This window comes from Lactuca saligna, chromosome 6 (genome assembly GCF_052625555.1).
Source record: "Lactuca saligna cultivar CGN05327 chromosome 6, ASM5262555v1, whole genome shotgun sequence".
NCBI lineage: Eukaryota > Viridiplantae > Streptophyta > Magnoliopsida > Asterales > Asteraceae > Lactuca > Lactuca saligna.
This window is the reverse complement of record NC_136422.1, coordinates 35308843-35324997: the sequence shown is the minus strand read 5'-3', so window position 1 is coordinate 35324997 and position 16155 is coordinate 35308843. Positions and strand designations below refer to the sequence as shown.

At 42.6% G+C, this 16155-nt stretch overlaps 1 pseudogene; it reads right to left on the bottom strand.

Moving 5' to 3' along the window:
* Window positions 1-10959: 10959 nt before the first annotated feature.
* Window positions 10960-15036, bottom strand: LOC145002445 (arginine biosynthesis bifunctional protein ArgJ, chloroplastic-like; annotated as a pseudogene).
* Between the last annotated feature and the right edge of the window lie 1119 nt (window positions 15037-16155).

The following is a 16155-nucleotide window of genomic DNA, read 5'->3' as shown; positions in this document are numbered from 1 at the left end:
CGCAATCATCACTGGTACCTGAAACACATAACACATAACACTGTAAGCATAAAGCTTAGTGAGTTCCCCAAAATACCATACATAACACATACTAGCCACTCGAGGCTATAACTCTGTGGGCCCTTGGGCCCTAACTCTGTGGACCCTCTCGTCCTACCTCTGTGAACCTTTCGTTCTATCTCTGATATACTCTGATATACACATGGCATAAATCACATAGAAATAATGTAGTGCAAGACAACACATAAATAGCATACAATAACTCTGTTACATAACTCTAATTACCACTCAAGGTATAGTATAGTCAGAAGACTCGCTTCAGATGTCTCGGTAAATCTCTGACTCGGTAGAAATACGATCTAGCCCCCACCTAATCACATAAAGTAATACTCTCATAAATATAACTCTCAAGACTAGACTCAACCCTCTCTAGGCACCCTCAGAAGGTAAAAGACCATTTTACCCCTCATTTGGCTCAAAGGCCCTCATTGTTAACCAAACCCTAAAAGTCAACCAAAGTCAATGGTCAAACTTTGACCCGACTCGTCGAGTTCACTTGGGTAACTCGGCGAGTCCACACGTGTCCACTACTCCCTAGTCTCACTTGGCATGTCGAGTCCTTCCCCTTGCTCGACGAGTCACACCTGGCATGAATCGCGGGGCTACCCCGACTCAACTCGCCGAGTCTCAAGATCAACTCGGTGAGTTCCGTCTTGAACTCCAGTACTTTAATTCCTCTCTGACTCACTAAGTTATTCCCCCAACTCGGTCAGTTTATTCGCTGAGTGATTTACGGGAAACCCTAACCCTACTCGCCGAGTCTGATCTTTGGACTCGGTGAGTTCATGCCATGCAAAAACTCCATTGACCTCCTGAGGTCAGGTCTGTTCCTTAAACCCATAGATCTGACCTTCCCAAGCATGATAATCACGTAAAGTTTAGACCTTGACACTCATATAACATCTAGAAGGTCCAACTTGGTGATTTAGCCCCAAAAATAAACTCCTAAGTTCATGGCTCCCAAAATAACTCATAAAGCTCCAAGGGTAAAGGTATTTGGACCTCTTTGAGTCCAGATCCAAAGCATAACTTTGAGAAGGGACCAATTGCTCCACATATCCATTATCTAAAGGGGTTAGAAAACCCTAACTCTAAGAATCAACACCAAAACTGAAGAAGGACTGAATAAATACCTCAAGATGAAGTCTCTGAACTCTGAAATCACCAGATCCGCTCCTCCTTCAACCTCCTCTTGCCTTGGTCACCTCCTTTTTGCAATCACACCAACAAAATGATCAAAAGTGGCCTCTCCTAACACACAAACGCTCTAGATCTCTTAGGGTCTCTCTCTGGGATTTGGTAGCCGAAAATGACGACCCTAAGGGCCTTTAAATAGGTGCCAAACCCGGGAAATTAGGGTTTCATTAAACAGCGTGGACTCGCCGAGTCCACTCATGGACTCGCCGAGTCTGGTCATGAACCCGAATGAGAATCCGCGAGCCTACTCAGCGAGTCTAAACACCACCTCGCCGAGTCCCTCTACAAACTCCAAAATAAATGAATAAAATAATATACCTGGGAATCCGGATGTTACAATTCTCCCCCACCAGAATCAGACTTTGCCCTTAAAGTCTCACTCTACAAACAACTCTGGATGCTGCTCACGCATCACGTGCTCCGGCTCCCAAGTTAGCCCGACCCTTTCCTATGTTGCCACTGTATCTGCACCAGAGGCACTTCCTTATTCCTCAGAACCTTGATCTTCCGATCTCTAATTGCCACTGGTCTCTCAATATAGTTTAGGCCCACATCCACCTGAATATCCTCTAATGGTACCACTGCCGACTCGTCGGCTATACACTTACTCAACTGCGACACGTGGAAAGTGTCGTGAATCTGACCCAACTCCACAGGTAGCTCCAAACGGTAGGCTACCCTGCCTACTCTCGCGATCACCCTGAAAGGTCCAATATATCGAGCCCCCAACTTGCCCCTCTTCCTGAATCGGAACACTCCTTTCCAAGGAGAGACCTTCATGAGCACGAAGTTGCCGACCTGGAACTCGAGCTCGGACCGATGCCTGTCCACATAACTCTTCTGACGACTCTGAGCGGTCAACAACCTCTATCTGACCTGTTGTATCTGCTCAGTCGTCTGAAGTACAATCTCTGTACTACCCATCACATGTTGCCCTACCTCTCAACAGCAAATGGGGGTCCGATAAGTCCTCCCATACAACAGTTCATAGGGTGGCATACCAATGCTCGAATGATGGCTGTTGTTGTAGGAAAACTCTACCAAGGGAAAATATGTGTCCCAACTCTCGCCAAAATCCAACACACATGCTCGGAGCATGTCCTCGAGCGTCTGAATTGTCCGTTCGCACTGCCCGTCAGTCTGTGGGTGATATGCGGTACTAAAATTCAGCCTCGTACCCAACTCCTTATGAAATTTCTTCCAAAATCTGGAAGTGAAACGCACATCTTGATCTAAGACAATCGAGATCGGTACTCCATGTTGCGATACCACCTCTCTCACAAACAACTCTTCCAGCCTCTCCGCAGAAGAGCTCTCGCTAATAGCAAGGAAGTGAGCGCTCTTCGTCAACCTGTCTACAATCACCCAAATTGCATCAACGCCCTTCGCAGTCCTTGGAAATTTGGTGATAAAATCCATAGTAATCTGCTCCCACTTCCACTCGGGAACCTCTAACGGCTGCAACTTACCATGCAGTCTCTGGTGCTCGGCCTTAACCCTACGACAGGTTAGGCACCTCTCAACGAACCACGCGATGTCCCTCTTCATACGGGGCCACCAATACTCCTTCTTTAGGTCCAAATACATCTTAGTGGCCTCGGGATGGATCGAGAACTTCGATCGATGTGCCTCTTCCATCAAAATGGTACGCGTCCCGTCCACAAACGGTACCCAAATCCGACCCTGAAATGTCATAAGCCCCGCGGCTATCGGTAACGAACTTCGATACCTGCCCAATAACTCGCTCCCTCTTCTGGTTTTCTGGTCTCACAGCCTCAGCCTGGACCCCTCGAATGGTGTCCAACACCGGAGTCATTACTGTGAATCTCATGCAAACGTCCCTCATCGGGGTGCTTTACGCCCTACGACTCAAGGCATTGGCTACCACATTAGCCTTACCCGGGTGGTACAAGATCTCGCAATCATAATCCTTTACCACGTCCAACCATCTCCTCTGCCGCATATTCAAGTTGGGCTGATCCATCAAGTACTTCAGACTCTTGTGATCCGTGTATATGGTACACCGGACCCCATACAGATAGTGACGCCAGATCTTGAGGACGAACACTACTGCTCCCAACTCTAGATTGTGGTGCGATACCTTATCTCATGAGGCTTCAGCTGCCTCGATGCGTACACTATCATGTGGCCCCTCTGCATAAGCACCGCTCCCAACCCTGATATCAATGCGTCGAAATATACCACGAAGTCCTCCATTCCCTATGGAAGGGCTAACACCAGGGCTTCGCATAACCTTTGGCGAAGTGTCTCGAAGGAGGCCTGCTGCTCTGAGCCCCATGAGAAAACAACACCCTTCCGAGTCAACTTGGTGAGTGGCACAGCGATCTTGGAGAAATCACTGATAAATCTCTGATAATAGCCTACCAATCCTAGGAAACTCCTAATCTCTGTAGGTGACCTCGGCACCTCCCAACTCATCACCGCCTCAATCTTCGACCAATATCCCTTTCTGGTTAATGAGATGCCCTAGGAACTGGACCTCTCGTAACCAAAAATCACACTTGGAGAATTTGGCATAAAGCCTCTCCGATCTCAAAACTCTGAGGATCTCTCTCAAATGTTCCTCATGTTGTTCTATGGATCTCAAATACACCAATATGTCATCAATGAATACAATCACTGAGCGATCCAACATCGGCCTACATACTCTGCTCATGAGATCCATGAACACCGTCGGCACATTGGTGAGCCCAAAAGGCATCACACGAACTCGTAATGCCCGTAACGAGTACTGGACGCTGTCTTCTGGATGTCCTCATCTCGCACCCTCACCTAATGATATCCCGACCTCAAATAGATCTTGGAGAACCAAGATGCTCCCTGTAACTGATCGAACAAATCGTCGATCCTCGGCAACGGGTAATGTTTCTTGACCGTCAGCTTGTTCAATTCCCCGTAATCAATGCACATCCGGTGTGAGCCATCCTTTTTCTTAACAAAAAGGATAGGTGCTCCCCATGGCGAACTACTCGGTGGAATAAACCCCTTCCCTAGCAGCTCCTGATGCTGCGAGGATAACTCCTGCATCTCTGGAGGCGCAAGGTGATAAGGTGCCTTGGCGATAGGCACAGCCCCCGGAACCAAATCGATGTTGAACTCAACCTGCCTCTCGGGAGGCACACCCGGAAAATCTTCTGGAAATACATTCAGGAACTCATGCACTATTGGAACCTCATCTACTGAGCTAGGTCTCTCTGAATCAATCCTCGTATCCATCACATATGCTACAAACCCCTTACAGCCCTGCTGTAGACTCTGCCTCACTCTAGCGGCTGAACAAAATGCCGACCCAGAACGCGTACCCTTGCCATACACGGTAAGAACTCCCCCACTAGGGTCTCGTATGGTCACCATCCGTCTCTCATAGTCGATAACTGCTCCAAACTTGATCAACCAGTCCATGCCCACAATGACACAGACATCTCCCATTGCAATAGGAACTAGATCAATCAAAAACTCAACGCCGAAAATCTCGAGTACACACGCTCGGACCACCTCGGTGGCATACACCGCTCTCTCGTCAGCTATGGAAACTCTCAGAGGTTGACTGAACGCCTCTCGACTAATACTGATGTGCTGACTAAAAGCCAAAGATACAAAAGACCGACTCGCACCCGAGTCAAATAACACCAAGGCAGGTACATAATTCACAAGAAAAGTACCTACGCATATCATAATATAAGCAAAATATTTCAACATAAAAATAAATATATGAAAGAATACATACCATCCATGACATCGGGTACTACGCGGACCTCCTCCGCAGTCAACTGGAAGGCTCTCCCTCGCGCCTTCGGTACCTCGGCCTTCACTGCCAGCTCTCAGTAGCTCTAATAGCAGCAGGGGCAGATCCCTGAGGTGCTCCCTGGGTAGTCCCTCGTAACTGTGGACACTCTACCTTGCGGTGTCCGGTCTGGTTGCAGTGAAAGCATACTGCAAACCCCTTGGGGAAATCCTTGGCCATATGCCCCTCCTTGACACATTTGTAGCAAGACCCTGCTCTGCACACCCCCTCGTGGCTCTTGCCACAAGTACGGCCCTTCTGACTCTTAGATTTCAAATCAGCGGGCTTGGCCCCACTTGGCTACCGGCTGAGGCTGTGCCGGTTGCCGATCCCTCACCTGAGACTCAGCCTCCTCCCTAGCCTGGGTCTCCAGCTCTATCTCCCTCTTCCGGGCATTTGCCTGAAGCTTAGCAAATGTCCGATACGTTGAGTTCGACACAAACTCCCGTATATCCCTCCTCAAAATACTCAAATAGCGACTCATACGTGCCTGCTCGGAGGACATGTGCTCTGGGCAAAACATCGCCCGCTCATGGAACTTCCTCGTAATCACTGTGACAGAATCAGTACCCTGCTTGAGGGTCAGAAACTCCTGGGCCAAACGATCCCTCTCCACCTGGGGAACGTACTCATCTCGGAACATAGCAGTGAACCTCTCCCAAGTCACTGCAGCAAGCTCAGCAGGCGAATAATGCACCGTCACAAACTTCCACCAATCCTTCGCTCCCAAGCGAAGCTGGTTCATCGCGAACCGGACTCTCAAATGCTCAGGAGATGAGCAAGTAAAGAAACATCCCTCTATTTCTGATATCCACCTCATCGCTACAATCGGGTCCTGGGTCCCATCAAACTCCGGTGGTTTTGTGTTGTTGAACTCCCGGAACAGCAACGCATCACCACCCTGCGGTATAGCCGCAGCTACAGCTGCAGTGGCCGCAGCAACAACAACATCAGAAAGAGCAGTGTATCTCTCGTCGAATGTCTCTATCAGGGTGGTATTGATAGACCCAAACATCTCTGGAATCTCATCGCGGATGGCAGCAACCACCTCATCATGAATCATCTGGCAAAGCTCCTCGTCACACACACACCCTCCACTGGTCCCTGGTCTATGGCGTGTCCCTACCATGATGCCTCTCTGAAATACAACATAAGATATCAGTAATTTTCTCGGATGTACACACACTTGATATCCCAACCCTACTTGATCTCTGGTACCCTAAGGATTCTTACTTGGGTTGCGCACTGACCCGATGCCTTCGGTAATACGGGCCCAATACTACCGACCACACTGACTCAGCATTCACACCAAGTCCTCCTCCCAGAGTCCCAAATCCTAAGTACGTTATTCTCTCTAATCATGTGCTACTCACTAGCAGATCTCTCATAAGCTCCTTGCTGCTATCTAAACACTCTCAAGCATCCCTAGTAGCAAAACCCCTAGACTAAGGTATCATATATCAGTTCACTCTAGTCCTAATAAGAATACCTAGTCTTACTCTAGCATGCATAATATAATTCATCATATAGCATAACATAACGTTTCTTTTAAAACTTATTGTAAGGGTATTTTGGGAAATCACCGTTCGGGCGCTGGCTGGTCGTACACACGGTTCCACTCTGTTTGTCTCAAAACTCTTTTTACTCTTTTTTAAAAATTTACTTTATTATCAAATTTTTCTTCAAATCCTCAGTTTGAGTTCACATACGCCCGAAGATGCATCCGAATCCCTCAAACCAAGGTTCTGATACCAAATTGTGACACCGTAAAATTTAAAACAATTTTTTGCATTTTTAAACACATTTTTTCCAAACACATTTATTAACAAAATCCCATTGTATCATAACTTTGTTTAACAAAATGTTTCCCAAGATCAAAATACATAAAATCCATGCGTGTGTATGAATCATGTCGGCGCCTTCCCGCGATCATCACTGGTACCTGAAACACATAACACATAACACTGTAAGCATAAAGTTTAGTGAGTTCCCCAAAATACCATACATAACACATACTAGCCACTCGAGGCTATAACTATGTGGGCCCTTGGGCCCTAACTCTGTGGACCCTCTGGTCCTAGTTCTGTGAACCTTCCGGTTCTATCTCTGATATACTCTGATATACACATGGCATAAATCACATAGAAATAATGCAGTGCAACACAACACATAAATAGCATATAATAACTCTGTCACATAACTCCAATTACCACTCAAGGTATAGTATAGTGAGAAGACTCACCTCAGATGTCTCGGTAAATCTCTGACTCGGTAGAAATACGATCTAGCCCGCACCTAATCACATAAAGTAATACTCTCATAAATATAACTCTCAGGACTAGACTCAACCCTCTCTAGGACCCCTCAGAAGGGTAAAAGACCATTTTACCCCTCCTTTGGCTCAAAGGCCCTCATTGTTGACCAAACCCTAAAAGTCAACCAAAGTCAATGGTCAAACTTTGACCCGAATCGTCGAGTTCACTTGGGCAAATTGGTGAGTCCACACATGTCCACTACTCCCTAGTCTCACTTGGCATGTCGAGTCCCTCCCCTTGCTCGACGAGTCACACCTGGCATGAATTGCGGGGCTACCCCGACTCAACTCACCAAGTCTCAAGATCAACTCGGTGAGTTTCGTCTTGAACTCTAGTCCTTTAATTCCTCTCTGACTCACTGAGTTATTCCCCTAACTCGGTGAGTCTACTCGCTGAGTGATTTACGGGAAACCCTAACCCTACTCGCCGAGTCTGATCTTTGGACTCGGTGAGTTCATGCCATGCAAAAACTCCATTGACCTCCTGAGGTCAGGTCTGTTCCTTAAACCCATAGATCTGACCTTCCCAAGCATGATAATCACGTAAAGTTTAGACCTTGACACTCATATAACATCTAGAAGGTCCAACTTGGTGATTTAGCCCCAAAAATAAACTCCTAAGTTCATGGCTCCCAAAATAACTCATAAAGCTCCAAGGGTAAAGGTATTTGGACCTCTTTGAGTCCAGATCCAAAGCATAACTTTGAGAAGGGACCAATTGCTCCACATATCCATTATCTAAAGGGGTTAGAAAACCCTAACTCTAAGAATCAATACCAAAACTGAAGAAGGACTGAATAAATACCTCAAGATGAAGTCTTTGAACTCTGAAATCACCAGATCCGCTCCTCCTTCAACCTCCTCTTGCCTTGGTCACCTCCTTTTTGCAATCACACCAACAAAATGATCAAAAGTGGCCTCTCCTAACACACAAACGCTCTAGATCTCTTAGGGTCTCTCTCTGGGGTTTGGTAGCCGCAAATGACGACCCTAAGGGCCTTTAAATAGTTGCCAAACCCGGGAAATTAGGGTTTCATTAAACAGCGTGGACTCGCCGAGTCCACTCATGGACTCGTCGAGTCCGGTCATGAACCCGGATGACAATCCGCAACCCTACTCGGCGAGTCTAAGCACCACCTCGCCAAGTCCCTCTACAAACTCCAAAATAAATGAATAAAATAATATACCTGGGAATCCGGATGTTACAGAAAGCTCCCTCGTTGACACATATCAAGGTTTGGGGTTGCGAGGCTTTCGTAAGACGAGAGACTCACGATAAGCTTGAACCTCGCAGTGAGCACTGTATTTTCATCGGGCACCCGCAGAAATCCTTTGGATATCTCTTCTATAGACCGAGAGACAATGTTGTCTTCGTTGCGAGGAGAGGGGTTTTCCAAGAGCGAGAACTCATAAGCCAAGGGGACAGTAAGAGGCAAATCAATCTTGAAGAGATTTAAGAGTCGAGTGATAAAGGAACCTCTAACGTTGGCGCTCAACCCGAGGAGGAAACTCTGGTTGAACTGACTGACGAATCCTTACCTCTTAGATGTTCCGAAAGAGGTAGAGTTTAACCCCAGTTATATGGTTTTCATATTACTACAGAAGGGGACACATATATTAGTGATAGTACACAAATAAATCTAGATGAACCTAACAGCTATAAGGAAGCCATGGCAGGCCCAGAGTCTGCAAAATGGAAAGAGGTAATGGACAGCGAGAAACAGTCCGTGTACGATAACCAAGTTTGGAATTTGGTTGACCATGTCCCCAGACGTAAGACGGTTGGGTGCAAGTGGATCTTCAAGAAGACGGCCGACATGGATGGGAATGTGCACACGTATAAGGCACGATTGGTTGCAAAGGGCTTTACTCAAACTCTCGAAGCTGACTATGATGAGACCTTCTCACCAGTTGCCAAAATAAAGTCTATTAGGGTGATGCTAGCCATTGCTGCATTTCATGATTATGAAATATGGCAAATTTATGTCAAAACCACTTTCCTTAATGGGAAGTTGGCTGAGGATGTTTACATGGCTCAGCCATAAGGTTTTGTCAATGCGAAGCATCCCAATAGAGTGTTCAAGTTTGAGAAGTCCATTTATGGACTTAAGCAAGCATCTCGCAGATGGAATCTTTGCTTCGATGAGAAAGTCAAAGAGTTTGGGTTTGTACGAAGTGAAGATGAGTCATGTGTATATGTCAAAGCTAGTGAGAGTATAGTTAGGTTCCTCGTATTGTATGTCGATGACATACTACTCTTAGAAAACGAAATCCCGACACTGCAGGAAGTTAAGTCCTGGCTTGAGAAGTGCTTCGCTATGAAGGACCTCGAAGATGCTTCCTATATTTTGGGAATAAGCATAGTGAGAGACCGAAGTAAGAGACTAATAGGACTTAGTCAGAATACTTACTTGGACAAGGTGCTAAAACGTTTTAGTATGGAAAACTCAAAGAAGGGAGAATTACCAATCCAAAGTAATGCCAAGTTGAGTAAGACTCAAAGTCCGAGTACCGAAGCCGAGATAGCAGAGATGAGCCGCGTACCTTACTCTTCCGCAGTTGGCTCGATCATGTATGCTATGACCTGTACTCGCCCTGATGTGGCCTTCGCTTTGAGCATGGTCAGTAGATATCAAGGTAACCCTGGCAAAACACATTGGACCGCAGTCAAGAATATTCTTAAGTTCCTTCGGAGGCAAAGGAATGGTTTCTAGTCCTCGGAGGGAGTGATGACTTAAAGGTGCGAGGGTATAGTGACGCCGGTTTCCAGACCGACAGGGATAACTATCGTTCACAGTGGGGCTGGGTCTTTACCTTTTATGGAGGAACAGTGACTTGGAAAAGTTCCAAGCAAGAAACCGTAGCTGATTCAGCGTGTGAATCAGAGTACATTGCAGCGAGCGAAGCGTCAAAAGAGGCGATATGGTTGAAGAACTTCATTGGAGACCATGGAGTTGTACCACTACTAGTAAAAGGCTCAGACGATGCGCAAATGCGCGTCAAGGAAGGCCCTGTCATGAAGAGAGACGACGCGCATTTACGACGCACGTCTATGACGTGCAATTATGACGCGCGTTTACGACACGCAATGCGTGTCAAGGAAGGCCCTGTCATAAAAGAAGATGACACACATTCGCGTGTTGTAACCTTACGACGCGCGTGTTAATGACACGCAATGCGTATCAAGAAAGCCCCTGTTAAGAAAGGCCATGTCATAAATGAAGATGACAGACATTTTTGCGTATCATAATTTTAAATGTTTAAAAAAAAATTAGTTATAGATTTGCTTATTTTCAAATTAAATTTGTATTTAATGTTTAATAATAGATAATAAAATATCATATACAAAAATAGAATCCATTGCATAAATTTAATATCATACAAATAATCGTTCCATGGAAGATAAAACAAATTAATAGAAGTTGTAACAAAAATTTACAAACAAATGGTAGCAAATATGTTATCAAAATTCCTACATTAATTAGTGATAAGCTCTGATCCTCCGGTTGAATTTTGCAGTCAGGAAATGATTAAGACAAGTACACATTATTATAAAGTTCATTTATGATCCTCAAATAAAAAATCAAGCAACTACATATATTATTGGCCATGAGAGAAGTAACCTTATAATAGATCTCAAGAAGCACATTGTTGCGAGCTGCCTGCAGAAAACCATTGCAAACATAAAGACATGAGCATGAGCTTTGTTGTTGCTTTCATAAAAAATGAACTTATTCTACAGGTTATAAGATATAGTATAAATTTTTAACTTTTAAGCATTTTATAGCTAGCATAAAATAGAATTTGGAATCATTAAGAATATAATGAGTACTTTGTTGTTGGAAGAAGCCTAATCGTTGCATAATATTTTGACTCAAAAAGGAAAATGTGGCAAATTTACCTGTACAAAGCTAGAGACAGAAAGAAGTGGCTTCTCTCCAATCTTCTGATTTCTAGCCTAAAAATTAACAAAGAATTTAGCAACTTGTAAGGAATAAGGAAAAAAAGTACTACACTAAGTTCAGAACTTAAAAATCAATTAAGATAACATGCAAATATGAAAGCAGAATACCTAATAACTAGGCCAACAAGTTAGCATCATATATATTCAGGTGTAAACATATGAAAGATAAGTTTAGGTCACACAAAAGTTTTCCAAAACAAAAGTAGAAGATAAATATAATAAAATTAAGAAATGAAGAACATACATGTATTAGAAGCATGACAAGTGAAAAGATAACTTTTGCAACTTCTGTCAGAAAGTTAACACTGATGGGGCTAAAATTGAATCTCCCATCAACCTTGGACAAGTACACCAAAATCGGCTGTAAAAGATGATCAATTTAGTGAGGTATTGATCAATTATGTAACATGGAAACAGTACACAACTAACTATACCTAAATATAATCCGGTCAACGATGCATGGAATTTAAAGAGTTGTTTATGTTATGTGAAAGATATGTACTATAAATAGATACACAAAACACGTTCTTTATCTTGTCTTCCGGGATAAAGAACATTTTGCCCTTATTTTGAGTTATCTATTATTCTCTTATTGTAATTATGTATTATATACCCTTGTTCAGAAATAAGGTTATTTTGATCATTTTAAATATGACCTAAAATATTACTCTTGTTCAAAACATGTTATTTAAATCAAGAATGAAATTAACCTAATTTATCATGTCACTGAGATAAAACTAGAGAGAAGAAATGATGAAAATACACTTGTGTGCATAACAAGAGCAGAATCAACCTAATTTATTTTGGGTGGAACGTGAATAGGGGGTCGACCAGGAAAAGGGTTAGCATGGGGATGTGATTTAAGTTATGATTATGTCAAAATTAATTATGCAACCTCTTTAGGCCCGGACAGTCTTGATAAATGTTAGTCAAGCAAATGCAGCCACTGTAATTTTTTACTTAACTTTTTTGTTTCCCGTGATGTAAAATGATGTAAATGAACACAATGAGGTTTACACTTTACATACATTGGAAAGGGCATATGAGCAGTCTATTACATCTTGGTAACCTGCATCTGTAAGGGCATATACGTCATTTTACATCACGAGTAACAAAAAGTTAAGTAAAAAATTACCGTGGCTGCATTTGCTTGACCAGCATTTATCAAGACTGCCCGGGCCTAAAGAGGTTGCATAATTAATCTTGACATAATCATAACTTAAATCACATCCCCATGCTAACCCTGTTCCTGGTCCATCTCCTGTTCACATTCCACCCAAAATAAAAAAATAAATAACACAAGTTTCTTTTTGATTTAATGCAGAAAGAATGACTTAATAATAAAGTTACCTATGGATATCTGAATTTTGACAGTGCCATGAGCATCACCAGCCTCTTTCAGGTAATTACTAGCTGCTGCCCTGGAACACTCCCGCATTTTCAGTATTTCAATTATCATGTATCATGTATCATGTATGGTGTTACTGTTACCTATCAAATGGAAGTGGCTGGCCTCCTTCCATAAGTAGAATATCTCCAAGTGCTATTCTAAGGGCATTTGAGTCAAAAAAAAAAATCCCCACACACCCTGCAGCACAGGCTATCCGCCCCCAATTTGGATCCCTACCATAAATTACCACCTGATAAAACCAACCATAAAAAATCATCATTATATCATTGGAAGTAGTTATTTCACCTTGAAATAACAACATATTAACCATCATGCCTTGGTAAGTGAAGAAGATGCCACTGAACGTGCAATCTTTGCTGCTTCACTTTCACTCCCTGCACCACTTACTGTCACCTGCATAATTTCTCATTTCCATAAATACCCTTCTGCCCTCCCCCCCCCCCCCCCCCCAAAAAAAAAAAGACCTCTATCAAACATGTTGCCCCTTCTCCATCCCATGCTATTGATTTGGCAACCCCTTGCAATACCTTAACAAAAAAAAACACTTGTAAAATGCATGTAACAACAAAAGGGTAAATTGGTAATTTAAACATACCGCATCAAGGCACATTTGTAGTTGGTTTCCTTCAGAACTGTGTAATGATGATATCCTGTTTGATCCAGATAAACCACTAGCCAAAGCAATAATGGTATCATTGGTGCTAGTATCCCCATCTACCTGCAATATTTTAGTTATTAATACACACATGTCACTGTTGGTTAAACGACTAAAATACCCTTTAATGATGCTACTACTTATAGTAATTTGGTTGAAACTTCGATTCACAGCAACCTGAACCATCTTTCGCTAGATGTCAGTATCTACACAAGCATCAGTCGTTATAACCTGAAAATTGACATTTTTTTTGAATCAATTAAAATTTTTTTACAAAACATTTTGTGGTAATAAATTAATAATATGGCAATATTAGTACATACACCAAGAAGTGTTCCCATGTTTGGGTGGATCATTCCGGAACCTTTTGCCATTCCCCCGATTCTTATACCGCTTCCACCAACCTTAAAAAAATAACTTTTTTTTTTAATAAAACGATAATAAATGAAATAAAAAAAACTTAAGCAAATAAATATAAATATGATACCTCAAACTCTACTGCTACACTCTTGCTCACAATATCAGCTGTTGTTATTGCTACATCAGCAGAAATTGCTCTGCAAACCAAAACTAGAATAGATAATTAATTTAACATTTAAAGGAAAGGAATGCAAGGAGTTACAAATTACAACATTACCCCTTGAAACTTGATGAAAGCAAACTAATTAACTTAGGAAGTGAATTAAGAAGTGGCTCCTGCACATAATATGATAAGTCAAACAAGTGGTCAAGAAATTGACTATAAATGAACTTGCTGTGTTATTTACCTTCTTTATTCGTTGACCAATTACCTCAGTTGATTCTATCAAGATTTCATCTGGGCTTACTTGAAGTAACTGTAGAATTGTGAATTATCAGTATTATTTTCATTGTGTAAATAGAAATAAATGAACACAATGAGGTTTACACTTTACATACATTGGAAAGGGCATATGAGCAGTCTATTACATCTTGGTAACCTGCATCCCCTGTAAGGACATATACATCATTTTACATCACGGGTAACAAAAATTTAAGTAAAAAATTACTGTGGCTGCATTTGCTTGACTCAGGGACCAACATGTAACTTACTGTAATATTTATAAATATTTCTTTCATTCACAATAAAATGATAAATTTACCTGAGGAAATGCATAGTCATGATGTGCATCGCGTATAGATGGCACAAGAATCACACGTGCAGCAGAGCCCATATATTCCACATAATCTTAAAGTTGAGGAACAATTCATACATAAAAAATGAAGGGAAAAAGTGGAAATAAAAGTGTTACAGGTAAAAATAAAGGAGCAGTTTAGACGATTATACCCTCCTAAGGATTTCAAGACGGAATAAATCATCATAAGTCCTGTAAGCGCTAACCCCCAATAACAATCCCTACATCCGAATAGGCAGGCCCGCATAGATGCCCTATCTCATATACAGATCATCTGGTGCATCTATCTCCTCTAACCATGCATATTCATCTTCTTTTCCATCAATCAACTCATCTCCACTTCCTGTCATTCCAATAAAGAATACAACAACCTTTACAAATTCACAAAATCAAGTAATAGATTATGCTCAACTTACCAAAACTGGAGTAGGGGTAATCTCAGTAATAAGTACATTTTCTTCCGGAATATTCTTCATACGGAGGTGTGAGAATGTCAAGTACAGCACAAAAGGTTATGGCAGTGAAGCAATGGAGGTTCCCTCCTATTTCTGGATACAAAACTGAAGTGCTCCATGGTGCTGGCAGGACTTTGTCCACTGACAACTTCGCTAACCTAACTATTACATGAATTCCATCAACACTTTGCATTTTTGCACTTAAATTAAATGTTTTAAATATAGGTACAGAGATGATTTTTTCTGTAGAGTTAGTTATGTTTCTAATCATTATGGAAGAACTAAAATCAGACCTGGAGCTCGAGCAATTCCCTTTGAATCCTTGGTGAGTGGTGGTTCAACTCTGTTATGTAGTAAGTAAGACATGGATTAAATTATAAATTCTTGATCAGTTAATCTCTCAAATTGATCAGTTAATCTCTCAAATCCTTGATGAATCCACTGCCTGGCGGTGTGTGATTCGAGGCGACGATGTGATTGTCTTTCAATGGACGTTTCGATGTCCGATTGACACGGGTGAGCTTCAGGATCGACTTGTGGAGATATTTTCAAGCAAAGAATCGATGAAGTATAGACAAGAAAAGGTTACTTACGTTTACTGAGATGTGGTTGAAAGCCCTAGTTCTTTTCATCGAATTTGTGAAGACATGACCTGAGATGGAAGGATATGGAAACGGTGAAGAGAGAGAGATAGAGAAGAAGGCAAGTGAGGAAGGAAGGAAGGGGCGTCGATAACTAGGGTAAAGCGGCAGTTGGGACGGGTAAGGAAGGAGCATCGATAAGATAATTAGGGCAAGAGGGAAACAACCATCGAAATCGACAATGCCGTCTCCGAAATTGACCGGAAAGCACCTCCATTCATCATCATCGACAGATCCATCCCAGTCTCCTTCTTTCCGTCACTTTTCACAATAGAGAAAAAAGAGGGGAGAGTCGATGCAAAAAAAAGAGGTAGAAAAGAAAGGCGGCTTTTCAAAATTTTAGGGTTTTGTTTTCCCCCGTTATCTTCTCAAGGCGCGTTTCACCAAAATTATAAAGCGACACCGATAGAGGACGTGCGTTTAACATAAAGCGCCCTCCGTGTTTTTAATTTTTTTTATTGAGACACTAATTAAAGGGCACGCAAAAATGTGTGCCCTC